General features: G+C 43.2%; 1 protein-coding gene and 1 long non-coding RNA gene across 6 annotated transcripts in view; one reads left to right on the top strand and one right to left on the bottom strand.

Moving 5' to 3' along the window:
* The window catches only part of LOC4816587 (uncharacterized), a 48,539-nt gene extending 30,120 nt beyond the window's left edge, over positions 1–18,419 (bottom strand). For all 5 annotated transcript variants that reach the window (XM_033380999.1, XM_015181056.2, XM_001355870.4 and 2 more), the window contains exons 1-2: positions 18,283–18,419; positions 5,732–5,776 (exon numbers count right to left, since the gene is read on the bottom strand). The gene's annotated coding sequence lies outside the window, so the exon portion shown is untranslated. The remainder of the gene's footprint in view (positions 1–5,731; positions 5,777–18,282) is intronic.
* On the top strand, positions 18,196–18,485 carry LOC117184259 (uncharacterized). Its single transcript, XR_004469574.1, has 2 exons — positions 18,196–18,249; positions 18,314–18,485. It is a non-coding gene; the product is annotated as an uncharacterized lncRNA (long non-coding RNA).
* Positions 18,486–19,215: the final 730 nt, after the last annotated feature.

The raw sequence follows: 19,215 nt of genomic DNA, 5'->3' as shown, positions 1-19,215 counted from the left end.
TATCCTTATCATTCCACTTCTGTCACGTCACTTCAAACATATTTTCTTATTAAATTCCTGCTGGAAAACGAGGGGGAGCTGCTGCTACTGATGCTCCACCGCATGCTCCCCTCGACCTCCTCTCGACCGCCTCTCGACCGCCTCTGCGACTGACAGACCCACTGACTGTCTGACAGACAGACAGCCGTGCAAATTTAGTTGCAAATTGGTAAAGTGACTGCAGTTGAAAGGCGACAAGTTGTTGCCGAAGGTAAGGTCACACACACACACACACACACACACGTGCACACTGCCCTGCCGAAAGAAATCAATGGGGAAAAGCTGGTAGGAAAAAATATATTTATAAGAGAGAGAGGGAGAGGGAGAGAGGGGGAGAGGAAGCCATTGAAGGCTAAAGACCGTCATGGTTGGTTGAAAGGGAACAACAGCAGCAGCAGCAGCAGCAATTCGCAGCTGAAAATAGTCAAGGGAGTAGAAAAGTAGCAGCAGAAGCAGCAGAGGCAGCAGCAGAGGCAGAGGCTTAAGCAGCAGCAGCTGTGACTGCAACAGAATGGGGCACGGCCAGGGGACAGGGGCAGGGCCAGCGCTACGAATTCTAAAGAATTGAAAAAGTACAAAAGCCGATTGGGGCTGCCAGCTCCATGGAAATTCTAGTAACTTTATACCGGAATTCATGGGGATAAATTATTTTTTTCGCTTTTTTTTGTGCTTCGATAAAATCTGTCAATTGGGGAGGCAATTCAAATGAAAGGGGGAGGGGCAAGCGATAATTCGTGCGCACAAGGAAACATTTAATCATGGGAAAATATTCAAATAAGCTGGATATTCCCGGAATCCCCGAATAAAAGATGTTCCACGAACATTCGCATTCTTTTATCGCAGTATCGATTACTTGTTCGATTTTAAGCTATCGATTCCTCTTTTTCGATTCTCAATTATCCCGCAATTAATTAGATTGTTGATTTGATTATTTCTTGTTGAATAAACATAAAATATTTATAGATTTTATGTACGTCTCTGTCTCTCATTTCATATTTTTGTTTCCCTACCAATTTCCAAGGAAATTATCTCCTGCCCTACTTTTTCTGTGCACGCATAATCCATCTGTTTCCTTCGGATAGTCCCAAAATGATTTGATCAAAGTGGCCGCCACCAAAATGCAGACGAAAGTGAAACCGAAGCCCAGAAAAATTGCCCACAAAATGGGCAACAAGTGAACCAAACTCCAACCCCCGAAAGGCGAAGGGAAAACCCCAAAAAAAGAAAACAAACTTTTCCTGCTATTTGCTTAATTAAATGCGCAATGAGGGGGGGCGGAACGGAAGAATATGGAGGGCAAAAGGCAGAGCGCTACTATTTGAGCGCTACAAAGCATTAATACGAAGAAGCGGCAGCAAAAGGTCAAAGATAGGGCTAAGAATAATAGAGAGAACAAAACAAACAAAAGCCGCAAGAGCCGCAATAGCAAAATGGTGTAAGAGCTTGCCGCACAAAGGTCTATGAAATCAGGAAATTATCAAGCGTAAAAAGCAGCAATTTCAACAACAAAAACAAACACCAAGAATAAAAGTATCAGCAAGGGGAACAAGAGCCTCACAAAGGATTCACCAACCAAGAAAAACACAAATAAAAATACACCAACATATTGATTGGGAATTGATTAAAAACTAAATAAATAAATAATACACCAACCAGCAAAAGAACACCAACACCAATGAAAGCCAACCAAAGAAAATGATAACACCAAGAAAAGCATTCCAACAGAATTTCACCAACAAAAACAATCAACAACAATGCACCAAAGAAAAAGAAAACATACACCAACAATAAAAACAGCACCAACAACAAGTTAAACATCAACAGAAATACACCAACAAACAAAAACTACACACCAACAGCAATACACCAACAAAAAAAAAACCAATAAAATCTCACCAAGAAGAGGGTTAACACCAACAAAAAGTACACCAACAGGTACTCTACAAAAAAAAACCACACACCAACAAGCAGTACAACAACACACCAACCACACACTTCCCAGCCCCCCATAAACAGGACTGCCATTTCTAGGTAAATCATTAGGGGTGGGGCAGGGCTCGGCTCCACCATCTGCGGGTCTGCGGACTACGACTAAGCTGTAATTAATGAGCAAGTGGAACATCGTTGAGCCGGGCGCCGAGCAAATTAACCTGAACTGCTGCTGGGGGGATGGGGTCTCCAGCGATGCGGGCTGGTGCTGGGGTTGCGCTCTGGGGTCAGGGGTTCAAGTGCAATTAAAGCAACGCCGCATTTTGTCTTGTAATCATCTAACTTTTTCCATTCCCCCAGTTTTTATTATTGCTGACGTGCCAGCGAAAGAAGGAAAATGCTAAAAACCACAAGGAACCGGGGGGCTCTCTGGTATATGCTCCGAGGGCCGAGGGGACGGGGGGCCGGGGACGGGGACCACTTGGCCGAGTGCCTGTGCAGAAAACTTGTTAAATGTCAAGGTATTTTCCCAAGGATCGGATGATGCGGATGATGCCTGATTGGTTGAGCCAAGGCAAAGATTTGATTGGGGTTAAGCCAAGTAATTGGCGATAAGTCAATTCGAATCATAGCAAAACTTGTCCAATTGAATGCCGAGACAACTAATTGTGGGCATCTGCGAGGAACAGGAATCAATCGTATTGAATTAATGATATGCCATGGAAATTGTAGCCAATATTATGGGTTAATCAGAGGCTAATCATCGAGCAGGCAACTCGATGTGTGGGCTATCGATTTTGTATCTAAGCTCAAGAGATTACACTGATATTCTACCCAAAATGTAGGCTCTTTGGGCTATTTAAATTGGTCATCATTTCGCTTCAGTAAATCTCTTCGGCCTAAAACAGATTACAAGCCTCTTTAAGCCTTAACCACCCACACACACACGCACATAGGTATCTGTGTAATTTCCACTTTTGATTTTGGATTTATGCACACTCCCTTCTGTGGCCTCCTGCTCCTGCTCCTGCTCCTGCTCGTGTCGTGACCTTCAGCTGCCACATCGTTATTCGCAAGTCTTTTGTTCAAGAACTTTCCAGCCCAGGCCGAACTCTGCCTCCGCTTCCCATCAGACAGCCAGTTAATTATTAAGTAGGATACACAAATTTATGGCAAAGGTATGCCCCCAGGCTATGCCCCACATTCTTCAGCGGGGGTGAGGAGTGGAGGAGTCGAGGAGGAGCCGTGTTTGCCGTGTGCGTTGAGGTGTAAACGTGCGGATTAAGTGTCTCAGTGTCTGCTTTGGGCCTAGAAGATGTATATCAATGTGCCTTCTGCTCGTTTCGTGGAAAACTTGGCTAATTTGTTGTTGTTATTGTTGTTGTTGTTGCTGTTCTGTTTTTTGGTTTTGTTTACGCTTTTCCTGGGGATCTTCACCTGCCGCATCTTTCCTTTTGTTTTTGCGAGCATTGAAAAATTGATGAGATTTTGTTTGCTTTCGGTTTTCTGAAGTTAAAGTTTTGTCGACACTTGAACTTTTCCTCCATCCCTTCTCTCCCTTCTGGAGAGAGGAATTTCCAGAGCTGCCAAAAGCGAAGGAGAAGAGTTGGCCAGAAAATAAAAAGGAAATGCAAAGAATTTCACTTCTTTTGAGATAGTTTAACTGCCGTTGAAAAAACTTGCAGTCGAAAAGGGGAAACGGCAAAAAAGTGTCATAAGACATGTACAGGGGTGGGGGAGAGGGAGGGTGGCACATTCATTCAGAGACTCGGACATTCAGACTCTCATTCATTCATTCATATTCATGCTGTTCGAAAAGGAACAACAACAACAGCAGCAGGGGACGAAGGCCAGGCCGGAACTGAATTTATAACGAGTGTCTGCCTGCCTAAGCCATATTGATTGGAGGAAGCGAAAGGGAGAGACAGACAGAGAGAGAGAGAGAGACAGAGCATGTGATGGCAGAAGGTCCTGCCAATTGGTTGCATTCCATCTCGAGCAATGCCATGCAGGACATCGAAAGACTTCACTTTTGATTGAGTTTCGCCTCGGCTGTGGGCTCGGCTTATGTCTCCCCAAAGCTCTCCCGATTTGCGGTCTCATTTCTTTTGTGTGTGTTTTTAATTGAATTTTGTTCCAAAACGAAAAGAAAAGCAGCCAAATTTTAAACGATGTCAGCAAAAAAGGTTTAAAAGGGACGAGGCAGAGGTTTACAATGCGGATGGACGTCCCACACATCCTCCCACATGCCAGCAAAGGGATATTCGAATAAAAGATATATCATCCAGGGCACACACACACACCCACACAGTGGAATGAATATCAATGAACTGTCATAAAAGCTTCCCGGGAGGAGGACTGCCGATGACAAGAGTGACACGTACGCAAACATTTAAGCACCCACACAACAACAACAACAGATGCCAGCCCACACACACACACACACAAACACACACACAGAAGATACTCGTACTAAAACCTACACTAATACGTAATTCACACTTTGGAACAGGGAGCATAAACGTAGCCCATAAAATGTGCGGCTTAAAAGGGGGTTCGATAGTATTTGGAAATTTAAATATTAAGAGATACGTTTAAGGGGAGAGATGGATAGATGGGCAGACACATATCAAGCATATATAAATATAGAAAGATGAAAAGATTTCCCAGCAAATCGAAATCTCAAAAAGCAGTCAATAATTCCCACAAATACACCCTGTTTGTGCTCTCCGCTTACCCTTTCGTAGGTCAAACTTTTTAGGGTTCTATGCCGTAAAATCCCACAAAAAACTTGTGCAGCCCAAAGAAGTCTGCCTTAGACATTCCCTAGCGTAAAAACAGGGCCTATGCCTATGCCTATCCCCCCCCCGTTACTGCCTGCCACGTCCCTGTCTGAGCTTTGGGTCACTTTTCGCCCTGCCAATGACATGTGATTTCAACTAATGACAGCTTTTCGGAGGCGTTTGTCATCACAGCAAAACACCACAGACACTGACACTGACCGGACCGTAGTGCCCCCCCGCCCCCCCTCCACCCGACAGACAAATAACAAGCTTAAAAATTAATGAAATATCCATGTGTAGGCTAGAGTTTTCTTTTCCGGCCCATAATACAGAGGGAGAGGGGTGTCTGTGTGTGTGCGACTGTAACACATGGCGTATGATTAATGGGCCTGCACTAAAAAGGGATCTAGGATAGGGGAAAGGGTATGTGAGATGTGGGATCTGTGGGTTATGGTTTTTGGCCTGTCAATTAGGTTCAACTTTTGTCAAATATTCAAAATACAAAGCAGAACCTCAAAAACTGACACTCTTTAGTGGCTCTTTAGGGCTTTTCCCTGGCCTGCATTTTCTACCCTTTTCTTCTGGATATTTTGCACCCCCCCTACCCCCTCCCGCTTGACGGTGCCAATATGTATTTTTGATTAGCTTCAACTTTTACCTACAGTTCTGCTTTTCCTTTTTGTTCATTTTCATTTTCATTTCTCCACATTTTCCATTTGTTGGATTGCGTGTAATTCATGTTTTCTGGGTCGCGCGGAATGCTTTTTGCCCTGCCATGCCCCTGCCCCTGCCCCTGCCCCTCCCCTGCCTTTTGGCTGCCTCGATGGGAGAGAAATCCCAAATAAAAAGTTTTTCATTTGCATATGTACGATATGTGGCATTCAATTTTTAATGAGCTTTTAAGTTGGGCCCCTCCCCACATACCAACGCCCCTTATTCCGAATATGTTTGAGTATTTGCCATGAAAGAGAGCCACTTACCGATATGTAGAGTGAAGCGTTCCCCGTCGGCTCTGAACATGTCAACTGTAATGAAAGGAAGGAACACAGTATTAATGAAAGATTTTTGATGAAATATATTTAAAAGAAGCCTTCCTTGTCGTCCCGAAATTACCCCAAATACCGACAAAGGGCACACCAATGAAAATCCCGTTCGAACATGTTTGATCCCCATATCGAACATGCTGGATCATACTCAAGTTCTCTGAAGTTCGCTGTGCAAAGTGCCCATAAACGAAAGGATACATTTGCATCGAATGATCATTCATTTGACTGGGATGAAATCCCCGTAAAGCTGTCGATAATCCGAATCCGAACACTTTTCACAGCAGTTTCTTTTTTCCCCCACACTGTCATTGTTTCTTCTTTTCTTCGACACCCATCCGTGACCCCAAAAAGTATGCTAAATGCACATGAAATATACATCGTGTGTCACTGGGTGACCTGTGTGACCCACTTGACAACTCAATCCAAATTCAAATTGATGCAACATCCAATCATCCATTGCCCTCCCCACCGCCCCCCTACGCCCCCTTAACCCACCGTTTCACTCAGCCATCGAGGCGTCAGTCAATCAATCAATCAAGCGATCAATTGCGCCTGCGTTTAGGGTTCCAAAGTATGGCTTGTCAGCGCTGAAAAGCGCTTCTTGTGTGAGTATCTGTGCTGTGCTTTGTGTGTGCCTGTCTGTTGGTGTGGTGTGGGTGCGATGTGGCGTGGTGTGAAGTGCATCCCCCTTAATGCATCAATGAGCAAAACGATACGAGGAGGAGGCATCGCTCATGTCACTTTTTGTGTGTTTTTTTTGTTGCTTTAACCTTTGCTCTCTTTGACATTAATATGTGGACGCCTTTGATGGAGGAGGAGGAGGTCCATAAAACTAACCATAAAACACCACGAATAAAGGATTCCTCTTCCTCTGGCTAAAGGCACCTTTCTCGCAGCAGATTTGTTTGCCTTTCATGCTCTCCCCTCTCGGACCTGCCCTGGCCATCGAGTCAAGGCAACAAATGCGGCCTTAAGTGTGACCTTTTGTTTCGCTGCTCATTTGGGTGCCTTCATGGCTGCCCAGCCCAGCCCCCGCCGCCGTCCCCGTCCCCCTCCTGCCTGTTCTGCTAAGGATAATGGCTTGTCTTGGAATACAATTGCTTGGCCCTGGCCGCAGAGCCTGGCCTAATTAGCAGCCCTGAGCAGGTTCAGGGAGGCTCAGGGAGGGGCGAAGCAGAAGCCACATTTGCCACACTCTCGAAACACATGGACATTAAGGATAAGCCAGAAGTTGGCTTGCATTTATCACGCATACGCCACCCCACACCCCCTCACAAAAAGAAAAACCACTTTGTGTGGGAGATAAAAGCGAGGCAGAAAGCCAAAGCCAAATGGCCAACACCGAAACCGACTAAAAATGTAATTTTGGCATTAAGCGAGCTTGGCAAACATAAAATTACCTTGATTAGAAACTCAAATGTGGCCCGGGCCCAAATAAAAGGTGCAGAGAGGCAGAGAAACAGCGAGGGGGAGGGGCCGCGTGGCCCGACCTAAGCCTAAAACGACTTTGCCCTCTGCCGTGCCCTGCCCTGCCCTTCTTTCCATCCCCCAGCCTCATATATCAATGTGTGCTGTGTGCCGTGCACCTGTGCCCCGGGATGGCGGGAATAAACCAAAGACCCAAATGAAGCTGGCTGCTGGGCGGTGGGCGGTGGGCGGTGGCGCCCTTTTACCTTGAGGCGAGAGCCAAGCCGCAATAAAAACCAAGCGTCACACATAAAAAAAATATAAGAGAAAGCAAAGGTAACAAAGGGGTGGCACAGAACGTACACATCGAAGTGGGGAATACCCTTGGGGAAAAGATTTAAATATCTTTACAGGAAAGATTACTCGAACAGATGTCTTGTATTTTCTGCTGGAAACCCCCCAAAAAAAATAAATAGGAGGCCACAAACTGTGCCACTTTCTGGGGTATTCCCATTGCACCTCTACTCTACACTCTCTGTCCCTCTCTCTCTTTCTCCGCCTCCTTCTCTTAGTATCAATTACATGTCACTTCTCTCTCTGTCCCTCTCTGTGTGTGCGTTAGCGTTTAGTTTTTATGTTTGGCCATAACAAACAGCCAAGCAAAGTGGTGGGGATTCCCGCCGCCACCCAGACACAGGCCTAATCAACGAAATTGCTGCAGCCTTTTAGGGGCCTAACCAGAGAGAACGACAGACAGAAACAGACACAGGAGGGGGGAGGGGGGGCACAGAGGCAGGAAGAGCAACAGAGGGGGGCAGAAACAGAGTGTGCAACATATGGCTGCGGATCTGAACACTCTGTTCCGTGTCCCGCTGCCGACACTTCATGTTTTGATTAGACTTGGGGGCGTGGCATGATTGATGAACTATTGAATGACCCAGCAGGACCGGCTATAAATTTCGCCTGCGGAAGAGTCGCCGCCCCACGCCCCCCGCCCCACCCTCTTCGAAAAAAAGGCCGTCACGATTTGGCCACCATCCGGAAACAAAAAACTTTTGAATGAAACGAGTGCTGAAAAAGTTTATTCCTGGGAATCGTAGCGAGCGTTCACGGAAGGGTAAGCCACAGGAGGGGAAGGAGAATTCATTCAGGAATCGATCTTGGAGATTTCTAGAGGTAGAAAGGCTGCAGTTGTAGCCCCTGAATATTCAATGGTTTGTGGTGACCCCGACATAAATGATGGAAATATTTTGCCCTCCATCTTTTAGCCCAAAAATCATCTAAATCTGTTAAATATTCATCTCCTTGCAGCACTCCCAGCTTTTCCTGTTAATATTCTTTAGATTTCAAGTTGTAAAAGGTATCCCTTGGTCGGAAAACCCATCGCCTCTCCTTTTGGTGTGGAAACAGTCGCGGAATTTGTAAAATTTGCAATGCAGCCCCCCTCCCCCCGCCGCAGACGGTAAAGTTTTTGCCTCATTTCCTCTTTTGTTGTTGCACAGCTGCAGAATGAAAATGAAGCCGAGCAACAGGAAGTGCATCTGTCTTGGGCGTTGAGCAAGTTTCAGGTTCCCTTCGAGATGGGAAAACTTGTTCAACATTCTCTCCCTTCGGGATTCTCTTCGGGTGGATTCCATCAGCAGTGGAGTGGTGTGGAGGCGGGGGCTATTCTCTTATATTCGGATCAGACGTAGAGACATATGTTTCCCTGCTCAAGGACCTCCTCAATGGCCACAATCAACATCCGAACAACATCATCGGGCGGCGGGGCAACAAACAAAGCACTTGAAGAGCCTCGAAATTTAGCTTTAGCTTCGTCAAAGGACCCTCCCTATACTTATGTGTGGGTAGGTCGGCTGTGTGGGTGGGTCGGCTGTGTGGGTGGGTCGGCGGCTGTGTGGGTGGGTGTGGGTGTGTGTGTGCAGAGGACATATTCAAAACACGCAACACTTGTCATCAGCAGGCGTCGGCAATCATTCAACATGAGCACACATCAGCACACACACACAGACAGACGCACACACACACACACAGACAGACATGCACTGAAGAGAGAGAAACAATAAACTGGCTACACTGAAAGAAAATTTCATAAATGTGGATCAAGGATGGATGGAAATATACAGATTTGGCAAAGGAAAAGCTTTCAACAGAAAAGTAGAGGATATTTCTAGAAGATTCTAGACAGATTAAAGTATCTAATGAATAGTGCTCTGTCGTCTAATGTTCTAAGAAATGGGATAAATCCTATAAGCAGTAGTAAAGCTTTGAAATTCTGGTTCAATTTAAAGAGAATCCTAGCAGATAAGATCAAAGACTACTAGAACTGTTTCAAATACTGTTTTGAATGCCAGAAGTGTTGATAGCCAAGTAAAAACCATTTTTTTGGTATACAGTACTCATTTCTTCCGAAGTTTCGTGCCTTAAACCGAGGTCTAGAGTCAAGGGTGATCTTCTTACTCCAAAAAACCTCCTTTTATCCATCTTTAACTACCATCCATAATCATTTGTCTCTATTTCTTTCAGTGGCCGAACAAGTGGCAAAGGAAATACTTTGGTCCTTGGCTTTGAGTTAAATTCTGCCTCTCCCCCCTCTCTCCCTCTCACTCTCATCCTTTTGGCACTGTCATCATTAAAGCAGCTTCAACGCAGCATCGTCTCATTGCCACTGCTTGAAGGCACTTTGGGCACATTTCAGTGTCGCCATTTTGATGCCTTGCAAGCAGTTAACAGCACTGCTTGACGCATGCCTCAATCTCCTTTGATTCCTCCTCCCCCACTGCTCCCCTTTCCCCTCGCCCGTGCTGTGCATGTTTACGCCCCAACACCTGCAATGTGACTTTGTTGACGGCAAAACGTGGCAAGGGGCAGGCTGCGGGTGTGGGCCAGGCTTACTGGGGAGCAGGGTGGCATGGGGCAAGGTCTGATTGTTATTTATGACATTTATATGTTATATCCGAGTGATTTTTGTCTGGCAAAAGAAACGTTGAATGGGCTTGAGTTGTGCTCGAAGCTAAACAGAATTGTTTACTGTTTGTTTTATCGAAGAAAAAAGATTAATGACCGTATAGGGGAAGTGCATTCAACTAAGGTTTATGCTAAATCTATACTGGATGTATCTCTTTATTTAGCTGTGATGTAGAGCCAAAAATAAGGTTTTATTGAGGGGAAAAGGATTTCAAAAGGGGGTTCTTATACGGAATTGTATTTCTATTGTATTTGAAGTTTTCCACGAAGAAATGTGTGAATTGCAATTGGAGATACTTGTATCTTAAGACTTAAATGTATCCAAAAAAACCAGGAGAAATTGGATCCCTATCAGAGCCATTGTCCCATTTCACTGTGCGAAAACTTAAGAAGATATGTATTTTCTTATCTTGTATTTTATAACCGATATACATATATCTATACATATATCTATATACATTTTTTTTGTATCTGTTTTCCGTATCTATCTGTATTTATTTCCTACTCTACGATCGGTTCTATCGAAAAATATACAGCAAAGATCTCTTCGGCAGTGCTGCCCATTTGGTTTCAGTAATTGCCTCACAACAGTGCTGCCCATAACAGGGTTACCCTAAAAATGCTACCACTCACAGTGATGCCCATAAACATACACACAATTCCGCACTTGTGAGTGCTGTCCATTCAATGATGCCCACTGGAGTGAAACCCATAACAGTGCTGCCCATAACAGGGTTCCAAACGTATGAGTGCTGTCCATAACAGTGCTGCCCATACTCTGGATAATTTTTCCTTCCTAGAAGCACCCCCACTCTCCCTCTCTCTCTCTCTCGTTCTGCTTTAATGAGAGTGTCATTTATTTATGACATTTATCAGGTTAAATGTATTTGAGTGAGCAAAAACCCCGAGGCTTCTCCCAATATCTACCACTTGATGTCTCGGATACCCGACTATATGTATATTCCATCAATATTCCATCGATAGCAACCCCATTCACAGCCATTGAACCGTCGATTTCCATCTTAAGCTCCGAGTGTTTGTCATTTCCATTGCCTACTACTTGGGGGCCTGCCTGCCTGCCTGCCTGCCTGCCTGGTGGGTGCAAAGACAAACAATTGTTTTGAGGTTGATTTCTCAATTGAGAGGCTCCACAGAGATTTTGTTTGCATTGGTATTGCCAACACAAGTATCTTTGTGTGTCTGTGTGTGTGTGTTGCACTTGACTTAATTGAATCTGTGTGATTGACATGTGCCCTGCTGCATATACGAATGCGAATGCGAGTGGAATGAGTGCAGGATTGGCTATAAATCGAAATGAATGAGAGATGAACGATCTCCCAAGTCCATCTCGTGCCACAGATTTGTCTGCGTGTGTGTCTGTGTGTGTGTCCTTTGAATGTTCATCAATTATCAACTAAAAAGAAGTCCAAGTCCACGTCCAAGCCGCACAGTGGATGTCCAAAGGCAAACAGAAAAAGCAATAAATCTAAACAAAAGGCCCAACGGGGTCATGTGGGTCATGGGTGTCCAACGACAGGCGAAATGATATAGGAGAAAGGATAACAAGGACAGGGCCCCTGCCCCAGTCGTGGCTGTGCGTATGCGAGTATTCAGAGCAGAGCTGCAAAGTCTTGTTTATAGGCAGATTTCGTATACCTTTAGACAGCCTTGAGCCCCTGTTAGGCGATTCCAGCCTGCTCTTAGCCTCATTCGTTGTCCTTTTAGGCTGTCTCTACTCTGTTTCCGTATCCCTGAGCCTGCCTACAGACGTCACTCATGGATTCCAGTCGTTTTTTCGTGTGCGGCTATACATATCCATACATATTCCAGTGTATCCGATTCTAGTCTACAGTAAAACCTCTTCGGGGGGATCCTCAGACGAGGATAGGACTATTTGGACATCAATTTTGAAGTCTTTTGGTGGCGAAGTGCCTGTATAGCCTTATTCGATATTCAATGATTCAAAAAATCATTGTTTTTTTGGGATTTAGTCCAATTTTCTCTGTTTCGACTTAGGAATACATATATAATTCTGTATTATTATTTTGTATTATTATATTTAGATCCTATCCGATTCCCTATTGCTTTTCCAGAAACCTCTATATTTTTCTATAATTTTTCCTGCCTATTTTTTGCCCAGTTTTTCTATATGCTGATGCCTTTAATATTTTTGTTGTTGTTGTTCTGGTTGTTGTTGTTGTTTTTGCTGTTTGAGATGACGTCTGCTACAGAATTTTCCATTGCATCGAAAGACAATTGGCCCAGTGGCTGTGAGGCAGTGTGGCTGTGTGGCTGTGTGGCAGTCGCAAGTCCAAGTCAATTCAAATGAATGCAATTGGCACGGAGAGCAGTCTGTCCCGTGCCCCACTTACACAGCCACCCACTGGGTGGAATACACTATCTCTCTGATTCGATCAACCTTCCATTTCTTGGCCAGACTCTGGCCTCTGGCTTCTGCTTTTGGATTTTGCTTCTGGGGTTCGCTTTTTGCAAACAATGCCAAGTGCTGTCAGTGCTATTGATTTGAGTGTGTTTGCCATGTGAACGCCTTTTCCGATCCAACACCCACACACACCCCCCGCCCGCCCCGCTCCCTCTCTTTCTGCTGCGTGTTGCAATCAATGGCAAAGCGCATTGCCTTTGCCTTTGCCTTTGCCTTGGCACCTCTGCTCTGCCACAAGGCTGTAGCTGGAGCCTTTTGTCCTGCCCCTCCTTTCCTCCTCCTCCTCCTGCTGCTCCTCCTGCTCACCCACATGTGACGCTGGGCAAAAAAGAAAACAAAAAACTAAAACTCTGCGAAGAAGAAAAGCTAGAATTTTACAGCAGAATCAGAACTTTGTTGCCAGAAGCTTGTTTTACTTAAATTGTATTTGTACAAGGCTTCTGCTGCACTTGCACCCCCCCCCCACACTCTTGGGCTCCCCCTCCCCCTCCCCCACTCCATCATCAATCTCTTTCACTCGCCCCAACCCCCCTCCCTCGCCCACCAATAAAAAGTGCTAACTTGTTGTTTTTTTTGCCTTTCTTTTGGCTTTCTGCTTTTTGAGTCGAACAGAGGCGGTGAAAAGTGGAAGAAATATTCGAAAGGGTGTGGGGATGAGAAAAAGAGAGTGAATGAGAGAGAGCCAATGAGACAGAAAAGAAGGATAATAGAAGGGGAAATTTAAGATTGGTCTTGTGTAGAAAAGAGCGGCAGAGCTGCCTAATTATTGCCTCCTTTTTCTCTCTCACATTCAGGTTTTTATTGTGTTTTTTTATAAAAAAAGGATCATTGAACAGATGCTCTATTCCTTTATTCCAAACCACAAAAGGTAAGTAAATGATCTAGGGTCTTCCTCCACAGCAGGAGCTAAAAAACAATCAAGATTCGAGTATTCTTCGTCCCAAGGAAGATGTTACCCAAAACCATTCAACGCTCCCAGAATTTGTACAATTTTTCATGAGAATATTCACCTCTATGACGTTTATTCACTGCACATAAATTTCCCCTAAGTGAAAGGCAACCTTTTAGTGCAAAAGCCATTTGGAGTGAGCTCTTTTTAGAGGACATTTAGAGGCCCGTTTGGAGTACGGTAGAGTATTACTAGTACATATACTACTAAATGATTTATTTATTTTTATGCCCTATCCTCTATCCTATCCTTTGATTGATAGAATTAACTACATTTTTAATTTTTTTTTTTACTTTTGAAGGACTTTTTTTTAAAAACTTGTAGCCAAAAATGTAATTAAATTTTTACCTTATGTATACTATTTTTATCTTTTAATATTTCCATTATATAATTTTGTAAATTACTTTTTAGCTTTTAGGAAATTACAACCAAAATACAGAATTTTTTTTGGCCCCAAAAAGAGTCCACAAATTACAAAAAAAAACCAAACAAAATTTAAGAAAAATAAAATAAAGCAAATGAGTAATGCAAATAGAATGAGAGAAAGAGAGGGAGTGAGAGGGAGAGCAATAAATGAAAAGAAAAAGAAAACAGAAACAATAATTGTTCAAGGATTGCAATGACAAAAGCAACAACAACAAAAAACTACTGCCAGACAGACAACAAAAACAACAACAATAAAAGCCATAACAAAAAACAACAAGAGCTGCAATTACAACAACAAATGAAATGGCAAAAAGTAAAAAGGAAAAACAAGAAAAGATAAAGATAAAAACAGTACCTTGGCCCAGTATTGAAAAGCGCCTATAAAGCACCCCACCACCCCCTCTCTCACCCTCTCCATTTGTCTCTCTCTATCTCAGCACTTGCTCATTCTCCGTCTGTCTGGCTGCCTGTGTGGGTGTGTCTCTTGGCTGTAGATACATTGGCTATAGATACAGATACACCAGCAGCAAGTATTTCGAGCGCATTGAGGGAAGACCCCCACCGGGGGGCTGCAACACCGAATAATAAGGCAACAATAAATGTCACTACACACACACACCCACCCTCCACCCCCTCCATTGATCCCCCACCCCCGCTGATTACCTCCTTTCCTGCCTTCGTGCTGCCAAGTGCATTCGAAGACGTGACCAAGACGTCAAAAGAATAAAACAGAAAAAAGGAAAAGAAAAAGATACTTTGACTTTCGTTACATTTCATTTCGGTTCTTGTTTTTCGTGGGGGCTGCAACGTGTCGTATGCTTAATATGGCACAAGCATACAATTGAAGAGGCAGTGCCAGAGGGCGGGGGATGGGAGGGCTGGCTTGGCAGGAGGCCCCACTGTACGGGTGGACTTATCAGTGACAAAGTTTGCCCAAGTCAAGCACTCGACATATTTGTCCACCAAAGATTGGAGGAGCCGGCACACACACACGGCCCCACGGCCACACGGCCGCAGAAACACTGCAAAAATAATCACACAAAAAAGCTATCTTTAAGGACCGAAACATAAGATACTCTGGGGGAAAGCAAAGATGCATATATAGGTTTATTCAAAAGATTTTTTGTTAATATTTATACATTTTTTCCGCACAATTTCCTTCATTTTTTTGCAGGCAGTAGAGTTCCATCTCTGGGGGAATGCAGTGGCTGTATCTGTATCTATAGCTGATGCTCAAAGTCTCCCATAAGCGAGAGGATACTATGAGGCAAGCCGAGAGCCTTTCGACTCAAAGGTTTTGCCCTTTTCTGCCTCGCACAATCATCATACCCTGTCGCCTTTGGAGTACCCTGTTTTAATAGCAAAAACTTGGCCAACCTTAATGATGTTGCTGTTGTTGTTGTTGTTGCTGCTGTTGCATGGTCTCTGATAAGACACACACAGACAGAGACAGACCTATGGCTCATAAAAGGCAAACTCAATTTGCTGTTGATCACGTTTTTCTTTTAACAATTTGCACCGCACTCCCTCATCCCCTCCCTGGAACTATTTGCAACAAAGAAAATCTTTTTATTACCAAAGAAGTAGAACACACAAGCACATACATATACGAGTATGTACAGTGGACAGGCATATAAAAGGAATACAATTAAAATTATTTATTAGCAAGTGCCAGAAGATATGGTAGATACTGTGCTATGTACAGATACTTTATTATGCTCAGTGGCAGTGCTGTAACAGCCCAAGGGGATACCCTGTCAAAAAATAGCCCCCATAATGAGAGCACAAGAAATCAGGGGAAAGATTTGCAGATTTCGACTGTTATAGATAGATTGGAGAATATAGAAGATAGGATTAAGGCATAGATACATATACTCTAACAGAGAGCCCAATTTGGAGACTCCTTCTGCTGTCTAATTAGCAAAGGGAAAAGCAAAAGCAAAGGCAAAAACCCTCTACAGGGTACACAAATTGGCCTAAACATTGGCCAACCGAGAAGCAAAAACCCGGCAAGGCACAGCCCCCAGAATCAGCAGAATCGGAGGCTGGCTCTTTCTGTTGGATGTCTGTACATTTGGCCATGTCTTTTTGGCCACTTGCCAGCCATAACAGAAGAAGCGGCAGAGACATAACAGTGGTGGTTGGGTGGCTGCCGGCGGCTGGCTACAACAATGCGGCTGGCGGCTGGCGACCAACAATTTTTTGGTTGCCTTTTTGGCCCAAAAGCTTATTTATGTGCGTTGCCTGCACAAAAATATGGCGCAGCAAATATTGTATTTCTTGGATACGTTTCCTCCCGCTACCCCTCTACCGCTCCACCCCCTCCCCCCCCCTCTTAGCCAATTGGGCGACAACTTGGGCTGCGGAATCAAGCGTATGTAATGCATTCCCTGCTCTGTGTTCTGTTGCATATTTAACGAATGTTTCTTGTTTGGAAAAACTACATTTATATTTTGAGTGGCACATGGGGATTCCCCCTTTCTAGTTTCCGCAATTTATTTGTCAATGTTTCAATATTTTCTTCAAGTTTGCGTTTCCCCCGCCCCCGAAAACCGATTCGTTTTCCACAATTTATTGGCCATAATTATTGGCCAGACATTTTCTGCGGCCAAGCCCAAAGGGGCAGGGAGGGGTGTGGCATGCCTCTTCTATATTGATGGGAAAATTCGTTTTTATTGTCATTATTTATGAAGAAAAATGAAGAAAAAACTCCACTTAGAGGCTGCATTTGTTGAATAATTAAAAGATCTTTTGGGTAACTAAAAGTTCTAGGGAATCCTCAGATAGAAGTCTTCCAGAATTTCATGGGTTCTACATTCTCGAGAGGTTATTCTGTAGAGATAGGAGCTTCAATCGAAGAGAAACTATTTCTAATGCTAATAATATTCTGGGAAAAAAGTCCCTGCTAAATCTTTTGGATTCTTCTTTTGTTTTGCATCTGGTACTTCCCTTTTTGAAAGCTGCACAGCTTCCACACAGAATTTCTTATCAAAAAGAAACCCAAGAAGAACCCAAAGCAGAAGCAGAAACAGAACGAATGTGGGGTTAAGGGACACTCCGTTATATTTCGGCAAACACCGAGAGGAGAATGCAGTGATAAAGACTCAGTGTCAGTGAACTCTCTGTCTCTCTCTCTCTTATCAACGTTGTTCATTTTGCCAAAAAAAGAAGAATGTGTATCTGTATCTGTATCTGTGTCTGGGCTTTAGTTGAGCAACAAATGATTGACAAATCGTGGGAAACAACAGGCAAGACTGATTGATGTACGGGAATGCATCTGTATCCGTATCTATATCTATATCTACATCTATATCTAAGGAGGAAGGGCACAAGTTCGTTTACCTATGGCACGAGTAAGTATCTCTATCTATATTTTCGGGGAGGGTAAACGATCTGGTGTGAATAAACCCATTTCTCGCTGCTGCACTCTCAAGGGGTTCTACCGTTTCACCCATCATTTACGTTGATGTATTACCCCGAGAGACAGAGAGAGAGAGAGAGAGAGAGAGACGTCTCCGAAAACAGATTTGCTAATTAAATATCATACGTATATGAGTGCATCTTCAGAAATTAATTAAGGAATTGTCACATCAATCAGGCTACAAATTATGGCTTTCTCCGTCTCTCTCTCTCTCTTTTTCTCTGTGTGCTACAAAGGAATTTTTAAATAAACAAATAAAATGCAGAAAATAGATTTATGTCCCCCGAGCCCGAGTGCAGGGAAATTTATGACAGATGTAAAAAAAATGTCAGCATTTTCTGAAGCTCTTTTTTATGGCTCTTTTTTTTATGAATGAGCGACAGCGACAGCGACTGACCATATCCATGGCCCTGGCTGACAGACAGTTCTACAAGTACTCATACACGTACTCAAGAAAGAAAAACCCCTCAGAGAAATATCCCAAAAAAAGAAATGACAAAAGTTTCAGCCTTTTTTGTTCTTTGTGATGATCCTTGGATCTTCCGGTAATGAGATATCCACTCGCCGTACACTTTGTTTTCACTTCTTTATACACCATAAACACTCATAGATATATGTATTTATATCTGATATAAATAATTCTTTCGATTTCGTGTGCTCCAGGTGTTTCGTTTCCATTTTCCTGGAAATTCTACCCAAAAGTATGGCCCTCCGGCGTTCCTGAGGGCCTATCAATAGCCAAAGCCAGTTGTCGGAGTATAGATTCCCCTTAAATCGGTATCGGTATTTACAGGAAAGGAATTTCCAGGCGGATTTATAATTCCCGGACACGTACGGACGTATGTTTTTGTTTTGTTTTGTTTTTTACTCACCTTTTATAAAATGTATATCCCGTTTTCTTAGGCATCTGGTGCTTCAGTATATTCAAAATATAGAGGGGGGACTCGGGGCTGTGTTGAAGTATTCCAAAATGCAAAAACTTTTCGCGGTTAATCCAAGAGTTGTTTCGTATTAAAATAGTTTTTCCTTTTAACACTTTAATGCGGAACCAAATAAAATTCACGCTCTTCTTTTCTTCTTCTTCGTTTATTTCTGGCTTACGAAAATTGTTATAAAAATGCACGCAAATTTCTGCAAAATTCAGAAAAACCAAAAATTTACTTCACTTTTATTTTTTGAAAATTCTTAAATATAGAATCTTCTTGCCACAAATTTGTTTGTCCCTTAAATCAGGAATCTCTTTGGCCCGATTTTTTGTTTGGGAAAAATACAAAATTTTTGTTGTTGCTACAATATTTTTGTGTTGTTTTTGTTTTTCCACTACACTTTTGGCACTTTTTGTTGGCCTTTTCTTTCTCTATTAGTAAATTAGTATTAGCAAATTTTTTTTTTTATTTAGTTGCTGTTTTAGTAACTATTTTAAGAACTTCTTTTCACTTTTTGTTGGAAAATGCCGCCACACTACACGCGTTTTTCCTTAAGGTTTTTCCTCTTTCTTTGACACTTTTTTGTTGTTTTCTTTTGTTTTGTTGTTTCTTTTTTTGGCACTTTTCGAAGTTTTTACCCTTTTGGTTTTTATTTCGGAAAACTCGTCGGCATTTTCTCTGTAGATTTTGTAGTTGTTGTGTTTGCTCGATTTATCTCTTATTTCTGTTATTTTTGTGTGTCTATTTTTAGCGGTACAAATATTCTGCGGTCAGCATTTTAAAAATAAACAAAAGAGTAGGAAAGAGAAGAGATGCCGTTGCACTTATGCTGCTGCTGCTCGTGGGATGTTCGATGTTAGATGTTGTATGTTGGATGCT

The sequence above is a fragment of the Drosophila pseudoobscura genome, chromosome 4 (assembly GCF_009870125.1).
Source record: "Drosophila pseudoobscura strain MV-25-SWS-2005 chromosome 4, UCI_Dpse_MV25, whole genome shotgun sequence".
Lineage (NCBI taxonomy): Eukaryota > Metazoa > Arthropoda > Insecta > Diptera > Drosophilidae > Drosophila > Drosophila pseudoobscura.
This window is presented reverse-complemented; position numbering and strand designations above follow the sequence as displayed.